The sequence below is a fragment of the Amphiura filiformis genome, chromosome 17 (genome assembly GCF_039555335.1).
Source record: "Amphiura filiformis chromosome 17, Afil_fr2py, whole genome shotgun sequence".
NCBI classification, from domain to species: domain Eukaryota; kingdom Metazoa; phylum Echinodermata; class Ophiuroidea; order Amphilepidida; family Amphiuridae; genus Amphiura; species Amphiura filiformis.
This window is the reverse complement of record NC_092644.1, coordinates 14,290,674-14,312,071: the sequence shown is the minus strand read 5'-3', so window position 1 is coordinate 14,312,071 and position 21,398 is coordinate 14,290,674. Positions and strand designations below refer to the sequence as shown.

At 37.3% G+C, this 21,398-nt stretch overlaps 1 long non-coding RNA gene across 1 annotated transcript; it reads left to right on the top strand.

Annotated features, from left to right (window-relative positions):
- The first annotated feature begins 8,994 nt into the window (after positions 1–8,994).
- On the top strand, positions 8,995–20,627 carry LOC140137353 (uncharacterized). Its single transcript, XR_011856822.1, has 4 exons — positions 8,995–9,317; positions 13,469–13,545; positions 15,191–15,275; positions 18,546–20,627. It is a non-coding gene; the product is annotated as an uncharacterized lncRNA (long non-coding RNA).
- The last annotated feature ends 771 nt before the right edge of the window (positions 20,628–21,398 follow it).

Below are 21,398 nucleotides of genomic sequence, written 5' to 3'. Positions count from 1 at the left end.
TGTGGTCGTTCAAAGCTAGTATAACTGAAAATCTGCGTAATCTGTCAAATTTAAATAGAACCCCTATACGTTGCACAGTTAAGGATTATGAAACTCTGCAAAAACTGCCAACTCACAGACAAGGGTTTGAATAACTTTCCAAGGGTTATATAACTTGAATAGTATATCAAATGAAAGAGGATACTGGAAGCTTTGCACAGACACCATCCTGACCTCTGACCCAAACGGTAAAGGGGTCAACAACCTCTTCGAAAAAGGCGAAATTTGACAAGTTTTTAATTTATTACACATATTATAGTCTTTCTTCAAAACCACTATTTTGGCAAGACTATCGCCACTTTCTCTGCATAGACTTAGTATTCAAAGAATGAGGAGACTCCAAGGTTTACATTGGTACCAATCCCAGGGTAGGGGGTACCCTAGAACAAATGTTACAGCAGTTCAAAGCTAGAAAACTGAAAATCTGCGTAATCTGTCAAATTGAAAATTGAACCCCTATACGTTGCACAGTTAAGGATTATGAAACTCTGCAAAAACTGCCAACTCACAGACAAGGGTTTGAATAACTTTCCAAGGGTTATATAACTTGAATAGTATATCAAATGAAAGAGGATACTGGAAGCTTTGCACAGACACCATCCTGACCTCTGACCCAAAGCGGAAAAGGGTCAACAACCTCTTTGAAAAAAGGCGAAATTTGACAAGTTTTTAATTTATTACACATATTACAGTCTTTCTTCAAAACCACTATTTTGGCAAGACTATCGCCACTTTCTCTGCATAGACTTAGTATTCAATGAATGAGGAGACTCTAAGGTTTACATTGGTACCACTCCCAGGGTCGGGGGTATCCTAGAACAAATGTTACAGCAGTTCAAAGCTAGAAAACAGAAAATCTGCGTAATCTGTCAAATTGAAAATTGAACCCCCTATACATTGCACAGTTAAAGATTATGAAACTCTGCAAAACCTGCAGAAAACTGCCAACTCACAGACAAGGGTTTGAATAACTTCCCATGGGTTATATAACTTAAACAGTATATCAAATAAAAGAGGAGACTAGTAGCTTTGCACAGACAACATCATGACCTCTGACCCAAACAGAAAAGGGGTCAATGAGCTCTTCAAAAATCGCCAAATTTGAAAAATATATAATTCGTTACACACATTGCAGTCTTTCTTCAAACACACTATTTACATTGGTACCAATCCCAGGGTATGGGGTATCCTAGAACAAATGTTACAGCAGTTCAAAGGTAGAAAACTGAAAATCTGCGTAATCTGTCAAATTGAAAATTGAACCCCCTATACATTGCACAGTTAAGGGATCTAAAATGAGCATTTATTGCGTTTCGACAGTATTTTTTGTGGGACATGAGAGCACCTCAGACCTATCGAATTGCATTCTGAATCTGAAGCATGTCTTTCTGATATCAAATAATTTTCATTTTTGAAAATCACAATATAATACAAATTTTATGACAAATTATAAAAATTTGATATTTTTCAAATTTTGATATATAACAGTCCTCGAAGTAAATTATATAAATCTAATGACATATTCTTAAAGTGTATGTAGCAGGGAGGAAAAGCCGACGGTCAATTGAAAATTTTGACCTTTCATATTGAAGATATGGATTTTTTCCAAAAAGACCTAATTTTTTTTGGTGTTTTGGGAAAAAAATCCATATCTTCAATCTGAAAAGTCAAAATTTTCAATTGATCGTCGGGCTTTTCATCCCACCTACATACACTTTAAGTATAAATCATCAGATTGATAAAGTTTACTTCAAGTACTGTTAAATATCAAAAATATCAATTTTAATGATTTGCCATAAAATGTGTATTAAATTGTGAATTTCAAAAAATCAAAATTATTTGATATCAGAATGACATTCTTCGTATTCAGAATGCAATTCGATGTCTGATGTGCTCTAATGTCCCACAATAAATACTGTCCAAACGTTCATACCCCAGCCCTTAAGGATTATGAAACTCTGCAAAAACTGCAGAAAACTGCCAACTCACAGACAAGGGTTTGAATAACTTCCCATGGGTTATATAACTTAAATAGTATATCAAATAAAAGAGGAGACTAGTAGCTTTGCACAGACAACATCATGACCTCTGACCCAAACAGAAAAGGGGTCAATGGCCTCTTCAAAATCGCCAAATTTGAAAAATATATAATTCGTTACACACATTGCAGTCTTTCTTCAAACACACTATTTTGGAAAGGCTCTCACCACTTTCTCTGCATAGACTTAGTATTCAAAGAATGAGGAGACTCCAAGGTTTACATTGGTACCAATCCCAGGGTATGAGGTATCCTAGAACAAATGTTACAGCAGTTCAAAGCTAGAAAACTGAAAATCTGCGTAATCTGTCAAATTGAAAATTGAACCCCCTATACATTGCACAGTTAACATGGTTAAGGATTAGGAAAAACTACAGAAAACTGACAACTCACAGACAAGGGGTTGAATAACTTCCCAAGGGTTATATAACTTAAATAGTATATCAAATGAAAGAGGAGACTAGTAGGTTAGCACAGACACAATCCTGACCTCTGACCCAAACGGAAAAGGGGTCAACGCCCTCTTCGAATATGAGCAAATTGGAAAAATTTTAATTTATTACACATATTATAGTCTTTCTTCAAACCCACTATTTTGGAAAGGCTCTCACCACATTCTCTGCATAGACTTAGTATTCAATGAATGAGGAGACTCTAAGGTTTACATTGGTACCATTCCCAGGGTAGGGGGTATCCTAGAACAAATGTTACAGCAGTTCAAAGCTAGAAAACTGAAAATCTCGTAATCTGTCAAATTGAAAATTGAACCCCTATCGTTGCACAGTTAAGGATTAGGAAAAACTGCAGAAAACTGACAACTCACAGACAAGGGGTTGAATAACTTCCCAAGGGTTATATAACTTAAATTGTATATCAAATGAAAGAGGAGACTAGTAGGTTTGCACAGACACAATCCTGACCTCTGACCCAAACGGAAAAGGGGTCAACAACCTCTTCGAATATGAGCAAATTGGAAAAATTTTAATTTATTACACATATTATAGTCTTTCTTCAAAACCACTATTTTGGCAAGATCCCGCCACTTTCTCTACATAGACTTAGTATTCAATGAATGAGGGGACCCTAAGGTTTACATTGGTACCATTCCCAGGGTAGGGGGTATCCTAGAACAAATGTTACAGCAGTTCAAAGCTAGAAAACTGAAAATCTGCGTAATCTGTCAAATTGAAAATTGAACGTTAACCCCCTATACATTGCAAAAAATGGTTAAGGGATGAGAATAAATGGATTGTTTTAAACCTTGGCTGTACATGTGAATCCTAAGACAAATCCACTTTTTTTCAATGCAACATGATTCGCCAATACCTTGAAAATTTCTTCAAAATAATGTTCCGTACAAAGAATCATCCGTTGGAGGGCACCAGTGCATGTTCTGTTGGTGGTTGCTATTCCTAACAGTGTGTCTCTCCTGTCCTTGTCAAGCCTTATACCTTTAAATGAATTATAAAGTGCAAATACAAGATATAATTCACATATTTTTTCAATGTCAAAAATAATTAACACAAAACTTAAACTATGCAAAACATGACAAAATAATACCACATGTAGGCCATTACCTTCTTTTGCCACTAAAGAAGCACATGGTTAGCTTTTCCCTCCATTCAACTATCATATCTCCAAAGTTCTTTCAAAGAATGCAAATATATTAGGGTTATGGATGCAAGACCACTTAAATGGAGCATTCAGAGCAAAGCGCCATGTTGCCAACTTTCGTGGAGTGTCCCCTGCGTAATTTCAACCCACTTCCCGGTCAATCCACATTCCACCGGCATGATCGGCCACCCAAAGCAAAGTACCCGGGCCGCATGCACTAACAAGTAACATGCTAATCAGCCCTATCACTCTCCTGGCTCTGCACCACCCACATGGCCATGCATCCGCCCTATTTAAACTACCTTTCCTCCAAATACAGCTGTACCTAAACTAGCACATGACTGATCATGACAAGCCCTCTCTGATTACAAAATCCACCAGTCATAACAATATACATAATAATCATGATAATACGCAAACACATTGAATGCCGCTTTGCCCCCCCCTCCTCACGGGCGAGAGGAACTGGAAACAGTTCTAACCCAACCTACCTAGGCTAGCAATTGTTGAAGTGTCAGACATAGCTCGTTCACGTAGCGGTTTCGTTGTCCCACTGGCCTACTAACGTAGATTGCCTGGCGATCGGAGTGTTATCGTCAGAGCACCTCGGACTATGTCAGACAGTGCGTAGGCTACGCAGCCGTAGGCGTAGTAGGGCAAAAATGAGGGGGACAATTTTAAAGACTTCTCTGACATTACAAAACCAGTATTAAACCACCAGTCCTAACGCATACGGGTACCCCCACCCCCTTTCTAAACCCACCCAGCCCTCCACACAGCTCGTAAAGGTCACCTGCCTGGCCATGTAAATTGTTATTGACTCTTCAATTTACATGCAATTCATGACTGCCGAATTCTACACTCCTGATTTAACCGAGCCGAAAATTCACATTTGCGGAACGATCTATGACTATCCGTGTAACGAGAAGATTGTAACATAATATATGTTGGTAATGATATTACTTACTTGGTAAAAATCTGGCATTTCGATGAGGTTTCAAGTCATCATTTGCACTGCGATGTGTACAAAACAGCCCCGATTTGAACACGTTGGAAATACAATAACAAAAAATCGCCCAAGCCGGTTGGAAGGGGTTGGAAGGGATTGGAAACAGCGATCCGTCATTTATTTCCTAAAAAAATAATAATAATACCAAATGGACATCTACGCAAAGAAAAACAATATGAGGATCACATAAATATACAATATTTAAAATTTGGTTCATTTATACGAGCAAATTTAAATGAAATCCCGAGCAGATCCCGAGTACTGGAATATTAGGCCAAATAAAAAAATAAACATGTTTCACGTCCCCTCCCGCTTCCTTTTTTGAGGTTTCCTGAAATATATTTTTATTTTTTGAAATTCAGTTATAACTTTTCAAAAAATATCTCTAGGAAGTTGGGATGCATTCTATAGCCTTGTTAAGATACAAGACACACTTTAGGAAGGTTTTTTGATCATTAGAGTGGGTGTAACCCTCAGAACAACAAATAAAAAAGGGCCTCCTCCTTTTTCCAGGCATTATTGTATACGCTAAAACAGCTCTAAGTATGGGTATTTACACCAATATTGCGATAAAAAATAGAAAATAAAAAGCCCCCTCTTCTTCCTTTTTTTCGAAAACCCGGACGTGAAACATGTTTTATTTTTTACTTGGCCTTACTGAACGACAAAAACGTGGGCAAATCGATTGGTGTGCGTACCGTTGTTTTCAGGTGGTGTGCGCCACGAAATGGATAAGAAAATACGCCCTCTCTTGACTACAATGTCCAACCGATTTTTTGGATAAATAAGTTGAAAATATTTTGAAATCATTACAATATGAAAACTTGATTTCAACAAAAAGACAAATCATTAGATCCCCCAAAATCATATTTTCTGGAATAAATAAAGGCCAAATTTACAAAATACAGGCCGTCAAACTTTGGATTTGGTTGGAAAAATTAGGCCAAATTACCACAATTAAAGGGGAAAAAATTCATAAGTAGAAGAAAAATACTTTCTCGGAGTACAAATTGTAATGAACATATATCAAAAAGTATTTTCTTCTCTTATACAAAAGAACAGTTACATGTGATATGATTTAATGGTAAAAATGGTAAAAAAATGGGTTTGATAGAAAGGACAAATTACCATTTTTCTTAATTTTAGCCTAAATTCGGCTAACTGAAGGTAGCCCAGAAAACTGCGATAAAAAAATACTACAACTCCAAATTGCTTAAAACTTCATAGAAATGGGGGGAAGAACATTCTTGAACTTTTAGAGCAAAAAAAATTAGGATGATATCTTTTGTCTAAAAAATTTACACATTCGTGATACGGGTAAGTTTGGTGTAAAAAAGAAGTATGTAGGTTCTATAAGTACAACTACATTTTTGGAGAGGTCCGTTTTTATAATTTCTTTGGTAAGTTTCCCCCATAGTGATAAAAAAGTGGTAAAATAAGTTCTAAAGACGATTTTGCTGTTATTTATTGAAAAAAATTGAAATAACAGGTCATTTTCTTAAAATTAGGGTAAATTACCCAAATCGCCATCTAAATGTCACAGTGCAAATCCTATGGGATTTGTAAAGAAAAATTACCATTGCTATCCCCAATAGAATTTGGCTCCTCATTAGGACAAATTACCAAAAAGCTATAGATAGATAGATAGATAGATAGATAGATAGATAGATAGATAGATAGATAGATAGATAGATAGATAGATAGATAGATAGATAGATAGATAGATAGATATTAGAACATACGCTTTTACATCAGCGGCACACGTTTAAGACGGTGCGTTCTACAGTTTGACCGCTTAACTGTGGTGTTCTATGGGGGATTAGTCTTAATAATTAATAAGACATCAAAGTTAGTTGCTCTATCTAGACAACGAACTTGGCTGATTCCAATTAGGTGAAATCCGAGGTGTAAGTTGGACATTGTGTAAAAATTACAAATAGGCCTATGCCAAAATATTAGGTTTGAAATTAGGCCTATATATATTCTTGAACTTTTAAAAATTACTTAAGTTTGACATGCTTTATTTGATTATTTCATATTGAAAGCTACTGAACTTGAATGCATTTTTTTTTAAAGATATGAACTCGAATGTAGGATTAGGCTTAAACATGAACAGGAAATAAATCATGAAAAAAGTGGGCCTTCAAGCTGACATTCATTAGGCCTATATTATTAAAGACAAAAGGGAGAGGAAAAAAGAAAAGAAAAACGAACTGAAAATTCCATCGATATGATAACATGGGAATCGAACTCTCAACCTTCCGCACTGCACACCTTCGCTCTGTCCACCAAGCCATCACAACTTGTTCGGGCAAAGGGTATTCTTTTATCTTATTTCTCGTTCAACATGTTCAAGGACCTCACACAACAACAATCTTTTCAAAACTGCTTGTACTTCAGTTAAATGAGATGATACTACCTTCTTTGACGACTACAATATTTTGTTACACAATAGAGTATTTTGCATTTATAAAATATATAACAATATACGTTTTTAATTGCTATATTAATCAATATAACATGTATAATAGACAGCGCCGGCTGGGATCCATTTCGTGAAGCATCGTGACACTTGCAACGTGTGCTTACGACACGAGGACTCAAAGATCGTAACTTTTCAACCTACGACTAGGTTATTCCACCGCTCATTTTCGCTGACATTTTAATACAAGCTGTGGTTAATTAATGTTTATCATAACAGAAAAGCATTAGACCGGCGTTTCCTCAAAGCTGTAGATATAACCATTTTAGTGATCGTGACATGCATTTTCTCTCATTTTTTAGGCTACTTCGCGCACCAAAAGCAATAATTCAACTTTAACACGTTATTCTTTGCCTTATACTCATGTTTCATATCTTATCTATGGGCTCAATATGGAAATGAAGGGAGAAACGACTCGTGTATTCCATTTTTTTTATGTTTTCTGAAAAACCGTATTTGCCACCTGATTTTCAACATTGCGTTACGTAACAGCAGAGGTCACGCCGGTAAAAATTACCGGAAGTGAGCTAAGTTGCTGTCGTACTGTGTAATGTCGAATGCAAATATTTCGATGGTCTATATTTTTTCACAGCTAAAATAGCTTTAGTTTATTGGATTTTCTAAACCACGTTTTTCAATGTAGACTGACATGCTCGATTTCTCTCCTCGTGAATATTGCACTGCGACATGTAGATCAGGTAACTTTAAACCAAGTGATTTTCTTCTTCACACCATTTTATAAGAAACTGAAATGAAAACCGAATCTCTTTTCTACAACTTTTAAGTTCCTAAAAAATGTAGAAACAAAGACATCAATAATCTTGTGAGTCATAAGCTTAGGCAGGATAATAGGAAACCATGTGACCAAAACCAAAACCAAAACTAAAACACAATATTTGAAATGAGGCACTGTACATTTTTAAACCTTTTAAAACTTTTAATCTCTTTTGTGACCCGATGCACAACTATAACTACCAGGCACGCAGTTTATCATTTATACCGGCATTTGCCTCAGAAAAAAAATTAATGAAACATATGTTTGGCGCTCAACAACAGTGCATTGCTAGTGTAATATTAAATACATATTTTATGTACAATAATCATTACGTTTCACTACCTGAAGAGAATTGATCAAACATTGTGAATTCCCTCCTGAGGTTGGTACCTGTCAATGAGTTGACTAGATCACAAGGATGTCCTTATAGCTAGAGGCAGTATATGGCACATATGGGTCAATGAGTTAAATAAAAATGACCTTGTGTGGTATTCAGCTCCCATGATGTGAGTTTTGCCTAAGGCAATTTGTGGTTAAATGTTGAAAAGGAGGTGAGACATGATCAAATCTCTCCAGGTAAACAAAACGTAATGTGTCACTATAATCCATGGAATCAGTACAACATGATCGTAAATACTGCATGGTGATGATCAGTTGCACACGATCTACAAAGTGTCATGATTTCTGCATAATTTGGAGGAGTATCATGTGTCAATAATTCGAAACAAATTTTGCTTCATATTATATCATAGCTTTAATATGCCAATTAACGAGACTCGTTTATCTTTTAATGGATATTGAACAGTCCATACCATCAAGGTTACCATATGTGACGTGGTATATCGAAAGGAGTCACTTTTGCTGATGAATAACATTATCACAGAGCCCTCCATTTGTAACCATATTATGATATCACGTCATGGCAATTTCTGCCAAGCTTGTTAATTAGATTTCTGACCTAATCTGGTCATGTAGTACATATTTTGTTGACGTGGTGTGATTCTGAACTCTGATTATTGTTGCGAACCAATCAGCAGAGAAATAAAGCATAAATACATTTATTTTAGGAACCTTGTTGCTATACAAGCTATACAGGAGGTGTCATATCATGTGATCAGCTGTCAAAATTACTATTATTTAGATTGCTGGCATTTTCTGGTACAGTATATTATTAAACCATACACAATATATAACGTGGAAACGAAACTCGGTGCGCATTCCAGGTCTAGGAATTACTCTAGACATTAGCTGCAGGGAATTGGTGCACACCGATGATATACAGTGTCGATTTTCGAAGACATTCGCAGTCAGTATTTGATCTGGAAGGAATTGCACTAAGAACAAACCTGCCGAATCAGAGGTATGTTCCTTGGATGAACACTTGATTTCTATTTAAACTTCATAACCAACACGGGTTCTACTTTGTGGCTGTATATGTATATCTTGATCATACCTCTGGTCCCTTTTAAATCATAGAATGTTTGTATAGTATTGGTGAAATAAAGAGCACTTTGATGACATGATGAGCCAGATAATTAGTGTGTTATAGTCCAGATTATAATCACAAAATCACATGCTGGAGGCAACGTATTAAAGAAAATAGAAAACATTTTTTATGTATTTGAATGGGGTTTCAACTTTGTCAATGCCAAACAACTGTAAAATAACTGGTGTGTGACCATTAATAAGGATGTAGTGGCTATTTTTGTGAACCTAGTAAAAATGCAGTTGCACAAATTCAATTAAAATTAAAACAACATAAAAATCACATGTTTCATCACAATCTTCACAGTACGTCGTAATTGACTGTCTTAGTCTTCCACATGGCCACTATTCCTTGTATAAAAATTTCAGCTCTCCTCAACCAGGGGCGCAGCAAGCTGGTGGAGAGGGTGGACGAACTGCAGGGGCCACGTGGGTTTAGGGTCCCGAGCAAAAGCGGTAAAAGTGCCAGGAGGCGTTGCTCCTTCTCCATGTGCCCCGAGGCTCTTGCTACGTCCATGTCCACTGAGAGCCAAACTGGAGTCAAGAGTCCAGCCACTCTGCGACTCTATGTCTAATATGACCGGGAAACATAAATGGGATTCAAATGGCTCTTGTGTAGAGTTATCACGTGACCCTTCAGCGGAGCCAACAAATTAAATTCTGGAAGGGAATCAGACATGTCAGATGACTCCCAAAATGGAGGCGCGCAGACTCTGCTTCTAGAGTAAGATGAGTCTGCACATTATCGCCGAGTTCGTGGTGACCACGAGCCCTTCGCCGTTAGCTCCTCACCGCGCCGAGTTCTATGGTTGGCCACTATCAACTACTAGAAAGCTATATATGTACTTCCTTTTTTTTATGATGCTATACATTAAAAAAAAGTGTGATAATGTGACCAACTGTTACAATTTGTTAAAAAGATCTCATGACTCAAAATAATGTACATGCGTGCTATTTAAACTCCGTGTATGAACATCTATTTGACAATAACATGCAACAAATTTATTTTGTTTATTTTATGCTGCAAACATCAAACAATAATGAGATCATTTCAAACAACTGTTACGTGTAGAATAAGGAGCAAAATGTGATGCGATCAAGCAAAATCAGTCGGAACTCGGAAATATTAAATTTTGATTTTCTTATAGTAAAAAGCATTTACAAAGCTGCAAAGATATGAGCATGAGCAATTAAAGAGTTTCCAAAACAACAGGAAACAAAAGAAAATATTTCCTTTGTTTGACCATATCTCAAAATCAATATTTCCGAGTTCCGACTGCTTGATCGCATCACAAATATGACTCACAACTGATCAAATAAATACATTGATAATGTCTATTTTATGGATACATTTGCTAACTTAAGGTGGTACTACACCCCTTGATAAATTTGTGACTATTTTTGCATTTTTCTCAAAAACTAGTAAAACACTGATAACAAACGTTATGTATATTATAGGGGCAAGGAATCCAGTTACTACACTGGAATTTCAGTGATCAAGACAAGTAGTTATTGATTTATTGATCAAATATTGGTTTTCCCTCATTTTTGACTGAAACTCCACAACTGTTGTCTGTGCTGAAATAAACTTTCCAGTGCAGTAGTTGTGATTCTTGCCCCTATAATATACATATCTTACTTGTCACCAATGAGCTATAATTTTTGAGAAAAATGCAAAAATAGGCACGAAATTGTCCAGGGGTGTAGTACCACCTTAAGTAAGATCTATCGTTTTATGCTTACATTAATATACCGTATAGAATAGAGAAGGTCATTCGGACCAGCTGTGCATGACGAGATTTGCAATGATGTTGTTGTGTAGATCTGAATCGTGGCAAACATTTGCTGAATTTTGAGTACATCGTTTGCGATCATCTTTAATTTATCGCTACGGCTGCTGTTTATAGCAAATCAAATGTACCAAATTGAAAATATATAACTTTCCCTCAAATGTCGATACCGAGATAATAACCATACTGCAGTTACTGTCCGTTTTCCTATACACAATACACATTGCTCTCACCATTGACGCACGACCTTTACAAATAGTGTATGTTAGAAGTATAGGCATTTGCCTAGTTAACATCACTATGTGAAAAATAACCGGCCAATATTTAAAGTATTCTCCAAACTTCTAGCAAATATATTTCTCTAACATGACCTAAAATTACAGCTAGGTTAGATATTCAGAAATAGTCGCACTTTGGTAAAATTTGAGTGAGGGCAAGGCATAGCTAGCCAACTCCCCGTGTTAATTGAATGGAGATTTGACCGAAAATATTGGTAACGGACCGCTCACTTCTGAAGGATGCCACAAAAAAACACGGTACAAGCTACATTTAAAGTATTCCCTGAAATTCTAGAAAATATAGTTTTGTAATATGTCCTAAATTTTTAGCTAATTTAGGTGTTTGGAAGTATTCGCACTTTTGTGTTTTAGGAAGGATATGTAAACGACAGATAACACCAAAAAATATGAAGAAATTATTTCCAAACCGTGTTAAGTCAACAATCATTATGTTGCTCATTTTCAAGAATGCTGGTTAACAAAAAGCAGGCCATTGTCTCATTTCGTGAACAAAGGCTCACATACCATTGTTACGTTGCGTTTACTTTATAATCGGTTACCCAACTGAAACTATAATACCAGCTAATTGCGATACCGCACAGATAAAACAGAAACATGTGTACAACCAGAGAAGATCTGATTTAATCAGTTGAGTTTAATCTTGGTTTAATAGCTTTTAATGGGGTTTCAGTCCTGCAAAGGTCGTGGTGAATTCTACTGTAGACATGACTGCATCGAATCATGCTTCAAATACATTATAGGCATCAATCCCGGTGGACGGGGGAGCATCCCTCATGCTTTAGATGTGGGCACACTATCAAATCCCCCACCATGTTTTGGCACATTGCAAATTTCATGTCACTACGTAATACGTTAATACAGAATTACAGATCCACTACGAAATAAGTTAAAACAGAATTACAGATCCTATATCTGACAAAGTGATAAGAAGTTTTGATATTGGGGATTTTCCAACAATATATTGGCTCTGCGTGAAGAAATGGACTGCGAATGGATTCAAAAATGTTTTTTTTTCTTGTCATAGCAAATTATCAAAAGAATAGTTTGCACTATATGTGACCGTACACGGCGAACGAGCCGTAGATGCAAAGAAAGACTAAAGCTATTAACTATGAGTATAAGCTTATTATCCTCTTCAACAATAGGATTAAAGATTGGTGTTTGACTAGGCTGAAATGAGAAACTTGTCGGACAATTATTAGGTACATTATGAATTTAAGCTTTATGCACATTTTGCACTGTAACTCGAAATACAATTTGCCGACTTTACGAGCGGTTTGAGATGGATGGTCACATATGTCAGCGTTCTAATCGGAAACAATAGAACAATAGACCCTGCAGAGCGTTGTATATCACACTTAAAAATAGGTAGTCAAAATGACCCTAATGTAGTCATTTTGACCCCACTTTCAGGGTCAACTATACACCGAACCCAGAAGTGTCAAATTTGACCACAGTGATCAAGTGAAAAATTTGACCCAAATTGTAGTTGAAAAATGACTACATTTAGGGTCAAAAAATGATTTGACCCCTAATAGAGTCAGTTGAAAAATAACCATAATTAGTATTAATGTCACAAAATGACTATATCCAGGGGTCATGATTAGAAAATTACCCCTAATGTGGTTGAAATGACTACATTCAGGGGTTGCGGTTAGAAAATGACCCCGGAACGTGGGTCGAAAAATGACTATATTTGGGGTCATTTAAATATGACCCTTTTAGCGATCAATTTAATATGATGTCAACAACTGAAAATGACCCCGACAGTGGTTGATTTTACCATGAATATGGTTAAATAAAATTGACCCCGTAAAAGGGTTGATATTTTGACCCCGTCGTTTTAAGAATGAATGGGGTTTCGTATCTCTTTAGTTATATTCGTCTCAGATGCTACTACATGTATGAATTGCTGTATTTGTATATTTCTTTCGCAGATATTTCTTAACGATGAATTATTGGAAAACTAAACTGGTAGTCTGCCTTGTTCTTGGAATCTCGATTGGTAAAATAGGTTAGTATTGCACTTTACTTTATTAAACTGATTAATATTAGGATGAAGGCCTAATTATGTTACAAATTTATGCTATAATCGAATACGAAATGCTTTAAACATCTTGTCAATGGCGTAGTGTGAGTCATGCTTTGGGATTAGGGGGTGTTACCGACAATGAGGGGATGGGGCACAATCCCTTTATCGGCAATCTTTGCCGTGCCACCTATGCCGCAGGAGCCTGATGCCTCAGATGGGGTGTTTGGTACCAGTTGGGGGGAGGGGGGCAAAGCTGCACTGCTACCAGAGATAGTTTATATACAATATGGGCTATATAAAAATGCATGATAGCAATTGAACCGGAGTAGCTTTTGGCGGGAAAAAGTCGTCGAACTTTACACAGGGAAAATTTTCAAAGTTGCTAAACCACTCCAACGTATTCCGCTAGTCACAAGGATTCAGAAAATGTATAGTTTGACCTATCTAGGATGTTTCGATCTTGAGTTATAAGTTTTTGGCTCTATGGGGTCAAAAACATCAAAGTGCTCTGATTTTGCCAAAAGAGGTGTCAAATTGTTCGTTTTGATAAAACAATTCAAATAAGGAAAGGATTGCATCATCTTGAATGTTTCGTTACCTAGGTAAGACAGCAAAATAGGTCAAGTACCATTGAGGCCCATTGACCTTGACGTATTCTACATGTACTTATGACCGGAGGTGGTGTGGGGAGGGAACATCATCAATTTTTGGTGGGCGTATGCTCCCCCGGAATTCGGAGATGATGGGTCTTTGAGAGCTGATGGCGTGCAGGTAAAAAAAGGTTTAACGGAGCTGCGAACAGTCAAAATCAAGGGTGTGTGGTTGAAAATCGCTTTGAAAAAAATGAAGAAAAAGAGGAAGAAGAAGATGAAAAAACCCACGAAATTTTGGGATTGTTTAGAACTGTAATGGTCAAAATTGGGGATCTTTCATCGCTCTCAATCGGAACTACGCCGTCCAAAAACAGGGGTCCCCCAGAGGAACATACCGTATGGTAATTTGTGTTAGGTGCCCCTGTGTATATTTATTACTTTCGTTAATAAGGTTAGGCTAATAGTGCATGGGGTTAAGTTTATGGCTAGGACAGTAGGATTGTGATTAGGGTTACAAGGTGCAGTCAGTGCTTGTTTTGTCCATGAAGAACTTCATTTTGAAAATGACGTCATGACGAGGACACTGGCAAGGACACTTTACGCGTGTTTGTTGCAACCTATTTAATAATCGGGGAAGCAAAAATGCAATCTATTTGAAACTTACTTTAGGCCGTATAAATTTAATGTTTTTGAATGATTTATGAAAACTTCGTACATATAAATAAGTTTATTAAAGAACAAGGATCACTTTAAAGTCATTTTGTGGTACTCTAGGGCATTATAGGGGGTTTATCCCTCAGAATCTCACTTTTGACCCCAAAAAAGGGCCTTATCATGGAGTACTGTTTGAAAAGACCGAAAACTACTGACAATGCTCATTTTACATTCGGGAAAATAAAAATCTCCCTCCTCACCAATTCATGAATATCATCTGGACGAGAACCAAAGCATTAAGTTTATACGGCCTTAATGATGATACACTTCTGTTGGTGATACCACAGTTACATAATTCTTTTCCGTACATTAAATTTCAGTGTTCATGACGAATGGTGAACTTAACCGTATTTACAGTCACATGGCGCCCATCTTGCGTACTTACATGGTCGGTGTCAAAAGAAAGTAAGTACCTATAGAAATCTCTCTAAGATACTTTTGAGTGGGGTTATGGATAAGTACGGTGAAGCTCAATTGGCATATGCGCATTGCATATCTACTTCGTTCATACAGGGGTTTCTTTTAGAACTTGGCAGAAGAATAATGTCAATACTATAATCGGAGCCAGAGACAAAGATACTAGTCCGCGTCTGACGACTACTCCACACACCACGCGAGTGGTTATTAGCACGTAAATGTGTCTTCATCGGAGAAAAGGATGCCGAACGATGTCGGTACTTTACAAGCCAAAAAGTAACTTTTCTAGGCATTGTTGATATGTTGCCAACTGTTGTAACTTTGAAAGTGAAATACTAACCGTAGGGCACGGTGTTATATCGTTGCAGACGACCCAAATTCAGACGCAAACTCAAGGCAACTCAAGTTCAGAATGATGTTGTGCGCCCTTGAAGTGGTACAGTCGGTCCTCAACATCGCTCCGAAATTGTACCGTTCAAAGTCCGGTTTTTGTCAAAAAAAAGTGACAGTCTGAAGGTTTTAACATCCTGGATTATACTGGGAACATTAGTTTTGCGATATTTATTGTTTTAGACGGTGAAATTTGGACTTGAAAATCATCCTGGTCAAGCGTGAGTCGGCCATCTTGATTCACACGTCATCGCTACAGTGTAATTGCGCAATAGTAGTGGATTCCAAAATGGCTTCTAAGTTGCCTACATGGGTCGTGTTGTGAGTAGGAGTAGCGCTGGTATTCCCCCGAATGTCTTCCCCTATGGCCGCGTGCCCCTATTACCCATTCATCATGTTACCAAGGATCATTGTGAATATTGCGATAATTTTATTTATCATTGAGCCTCAATCTGCGTGTGAATTTAGCAACGAACTCCATGGAGTGGGATCGACCGCGGGTAAGACTCCAGCAGTTTCTTTATCACAACATACTTCATCTACAATCATAACACTATTATGCTGGGAGGACACAGTATAGAGTATATAACCAGAATGCAAATTGTGAAATCTTATGGGCTCAAGTGCAATTGGTAGGTTGTAAAACATTAACCATATGATCCTTCTATAGGCCACCAGATAAGAAGGAGTCCCAGTACCTGCAATAGTTGCATGATTCATTGGCAAATATAGAAAATCCTAATGAAGGGATACTTTGGTTGGGAGGAGATTTTAATCTCGGAGATATCAATTGGACCTATCAATCGATCAATCCTGGTCCAAACCCATACTTGCCTTCATTTATCAAGCATCCCTTGATTCAGCGGTCTTGCCCAATGACCGGCAAAATGCAAACATGTCACCAATTTCCAAGAAGGGGGAGAAAACCAAGGCAAGGAATTACAAGCCTGTTTCTCTCACCTCAGTTCCATGTAAGGTACATGTATTAGAACACACAGTGACATCGCCCCGATATCTTCATGGGAGAAATCGCCATGGTAGGTTGAATCCACAGCCACCCATGGCCATTTTATTCGGACCTTATGAGATGCATAATTAGCGAAGTGACCTGACTAAGGCTACTGACAATAACCGGGGATTTCTCGCTGTGTGAGTAAGCTTGTATACGACATCGCGGTCAATGGTTATACTGCCTCCACTGAGTAGTGAGTGCAGCTATAGCCTGCTGCGCGCTGTAGTCCATACAGGACCAACGCAATATAACATTAGAGTTTTGGTCAGATTTTGAGTTCAAAGCGCACGGCCAATTTTCAAAGCGCACGCTAACGACTATCATATCTGTTCAACACGTATTTTCAAGTGTATGAGACCACATCTAGTTTCTTGAAAAAAATCATTTGCGGGAGATATTCATCATTTTCTAACCCAGTATCCGAAGATTTTCGTCTGATATCAAAATCGTGCATAGCAATTCACGTGTATCGATCCCGTGTATTCATTTTAGTGTCTCTGCTGCACCAAATAATTATCAGCCAGGCGATGTCGGTGTGGAACACTTCATTCATTCACACATCATGAGTTTCTTAGATAGGCATAGCATAACATCGCAACACGGTTTCAGAAAGGGCCACTACTGTGAGACACAGTTGATTCAGACCATCCATGATATTTCATAATCACTTAACAACAAAACTCAAACTGACGCCATAATCATGGATTTTTCCAAGCGTTTGATACGGTACCGCACAATCGTTTACTACTCAAATGCTCTCAATATTGTGTTAATGGTAAGATAATGGATTGGCTGTCTGCATTTTTAAAAAAAATCGTAACCAACGTGTCGTCATGGGAGGAGATTTTTCCCGCTGGGCAAGAGTGGAGTCTGGGGTCCCGCAAGGAACGGTCCTGGGCGGTCTCTTGTTCCTTATTTACATCAATGATCTGCCGGATAATCTACACTCTACCGCACGTCTCTTTGCTGACGATTGTGTGATTTACAAAAATATCAAGTCGTCGCAAGCTGCCCAAAGATCTGGGGACACTATCATCATGGGAGAGCCGTTGGCAAATGAGTTTCAATCCAACCAAATGCTTTGTTTTAAGAATACCAGCATCTAGAGCTCCAATAATTACCAAGTACAAACCTGGGTCTACCATTCTCCAAGGATCCACTCAACACAGTTACCTGGGGTAGAGATTCAGCAAGACCTGAAATGGAACTCATACATACATAAGATAACAACCTCCGCTAGTAGAACACTTGGTTTGTCGCGTAGGAACCTAGGGGCATTCACGAGAGATACAAAGAAAGCTGCATATACAGCTTTAATTAGACCAACACTAGAATATTGCTCTGCAATATGGGACCCATATTCAAAAGCACTCATACAGAAGATGGGGAATATCCAACGTAGATCAGCCCGTTTTATACACAATAACTATGACTGGAAAAACAGCGTAACAAAACGCATACGTAAATCTGATTTGGACATGCTATCAACCAGGAGAAAAAAATCAAGACTCTGTATCCTCCACAAGGCCATAGCAGGGCACTTAGCATTACCAGTGCAAAACTACTTACGGCCAACCCAGAGGCCCACTCGCAGATCAGCACAAGGAGCATTTATTGAACACCAAATAAGAATCGACAGTCATAAGTACTCTTTTGTCCCAAAAACTGTAAGTGACTGGAACAGTAGATCTTTAATTATGGCTCCGATTATATCATCATGCATGATTCAATCATTACTTCATTACTATACTAATTCACATTGATCATGTTAATTGAAATTACTCGAATTACAATAATCCCATATCCCATTATTGGTTTTAATATGTCCTAATTTTAAATTGTTATTTCTTTCACAGTTCTTCATCAAATTTACCATATAAAGCTGTTACCACAAGACATTGTAAGCCTGTGCAAAGGATTGTTTACCTCAAAATTCCGAAAACAGGGAGTGGAACAACTACGTCACTCCTAGACCGGTATGGATTTGCGCACAACCTAACGTTCGCCACCCCAAACGATATGCCAACCATTCTTCCACCTCTGTCCAAACATACATACGAGTTTGATGCCATGATTCGTTGTTATGGACAGTTCGATATGTTGACTAATCACGTGATCTACCAAAAGAGGAAGTGGATAAAATTATACCAAATGCAGTTCACATCACCACTTTACGACAACCCGTCTCCCATTTTGAATCACTTTTTTACGAAACGAAAGTTGCGAATCATTTGTCCATTCCGGCAGAAGTTGACGATCCCTTTAAAGCGTTTTTTATGCAAACGCCATTTAAAGCTGATATCGGGGGGTTTCGTCAAAACTATCAATTACGTTATTTTGGCATAAAGGTCAGTGAAATAAAGGAAAGTAGCTTTACGCGTATATTTCAAAAGTTGGATGCGGACTTCGACCTTTTATTATTATGGAGTATTATCTGGAATCGCTGGTTCTTCTAAAGAATCTTTTATGTTGGGATATAGATGATATTGTCTACGTACCGCAACATGTTAGGATAAAGTCTAGCCGGCATGGAGAAATCTCCAAATCTCTAAGAAGTACAATTGAAAGTTACAACTTCGCTGATATGAAGCTTTATGATTATTACAATAGAACGCTATGGTCAAGAATTGAAGCAGCCGATCAAGACAGGTTTTGGCGGGACGTTAAAGAGTTACGGGAAAGGGTAGCAGCAATACAGAAAATGTGTGTTAACAGTACTGGAGTGCATGGAAGATGGATTGAAAACTATGCCGCCACAGATAAACAATATTGTAATGATTATGTGCGACTTGTTGGGAGGGATGGAAATATCAAATTGAAGAAAGAAAGAATTGACGAGCTTGTAAAAAACTGTAAAAATTAAGTAAGAGTCAAATATGAGATCTATAAACAAAGGAAATTCCAACTTTTGATTTGTGTTATTTGTATCGATTCTGATGATATAAGATGTGAATGTATCAAGGATTTGTATCACTTTTTACCCTCAAAACATATTAACTACCCATTTTTTTTAAATAATGGTGTAGAAATGAGATAAATGTTTATTTATGGGCGAAAATGTAAAAGAAATGTATTCACAAAAGTCAATCACATCATTTTCTGTGGTCTATGGTAAAATATGGTTTGTGAACTATGACGTCTTAAAAGGCATAAAATGCATGTTTTAGTGATTTGGTGCGTTTGGTCCACAGATTGGGTTATTTTACATGAAAAAGTTAGTTGAGGTTCAGGATTATGGTTAGGATTAGGATTATTCTTAGGGTTAGGATTAGCTTATACAAAAATAATTACATAAAGCATCGACCAAAATTGACCCCTTTTCATAATTATTAGCAATTCCTTGCATTACATTTATACTATACCCATTTTCTGAGATATTTGCCGAGAAATTAAGGAAATATCCAAGTAAAATTGACAAGAAATGGGTATAAATGGAAGTTGCTATGAAAACTTTCTTTACTGTGAATTCTCCTAATAGCCATCAATTAAAAAAAGCCTTGTATATCACTAATATTAAGTGTAGGCCTATTAAAACCTTTTGCAATTGCTAAAATTTATGAAATATCTGTCCTTAAAGAAATCGTCAAATAGAGCACTTTCGCCTGCATGGTTGTCTCTACTCTCCGGTCTCTATTGTACTGCTGATAGCCCACTGTTTCATCAACTACAAACACAGGGTAATTCATAAAAAGTGCGATAGAGCAAATGATCAATATTTACGTGAAAACCAGGTTGAACTTAACAATTGTTTAAAGTGTCGACAAATGCCACATTCAATATTAGTAGTCACATGTTGTGAACAAATTAAGTGAATCGCAACTACCGTTTAATTTTTATGAGTCCTTTCACGACGATACCCAATTAAAGTTTTTGTCCACGAGGCACCATGTATTTTGAATGAGAGCTCACAATGTGCAATAAAGACACCAGATATGAAACTTAAACATACTCCAGTTTGATATTTGCGTACTTTTTATTACTTAAAGCCATATGATTAAGAAATAGAATTGTATTTTTTGGTATAAAATGTTAGTTTTTACTGTCAGATATGCCCTCTTTTAATTTTAGCCCAAACAGACGAGGCAATACAAAGAAAATCGTTATTTATTTACCAGCGCATAATCGCCAATGCGAGCCACTCATTCGAACGTAGGTCGGCTCTTTTCACGACTGCCCGTACGCCATTTACGTACTGTGTTATGCACATCGTGTACGCGTTCTACTAATATTTCCATCGTAATAATAAAACAACGGTTCCTGGAAAGTCTTGATTTTGCAGGGTATGTTAGGTTACTAAAGTACATAACAATCATGTAAAAACAGAATTTTTAAACTATTGAGGGCGTCCTCATTAGCAAATGTTAAAATATGGCTTTAAGTTATTACTGTTTTGTCTTTACTACATAAAACTGGGCACAGCTAGTTTCAGAGCACGTGAGTCCATAAACTAGGTTAGACTGTTTGTCTCTTGGAATTTTGTCTTTTACGTGCACCCGGTTGCTCCGTAGATTATTAGAGGGCTTGTAGGAGGTAGCTATGCCGAATGCCTTGAAAGTGTTTTTGATTCTCTCTGAAAGGCCTGCGGAATAGAGTATAGTAACTCTGGCTTTGCTAGCTGTGATATCTCCCGTGTTCTTCTGAAAAGATATTGCAAAACATGTCACACGTGCCAAGTAGTAGGGAAGCCAAATAAGAAAATACCCCTGCTC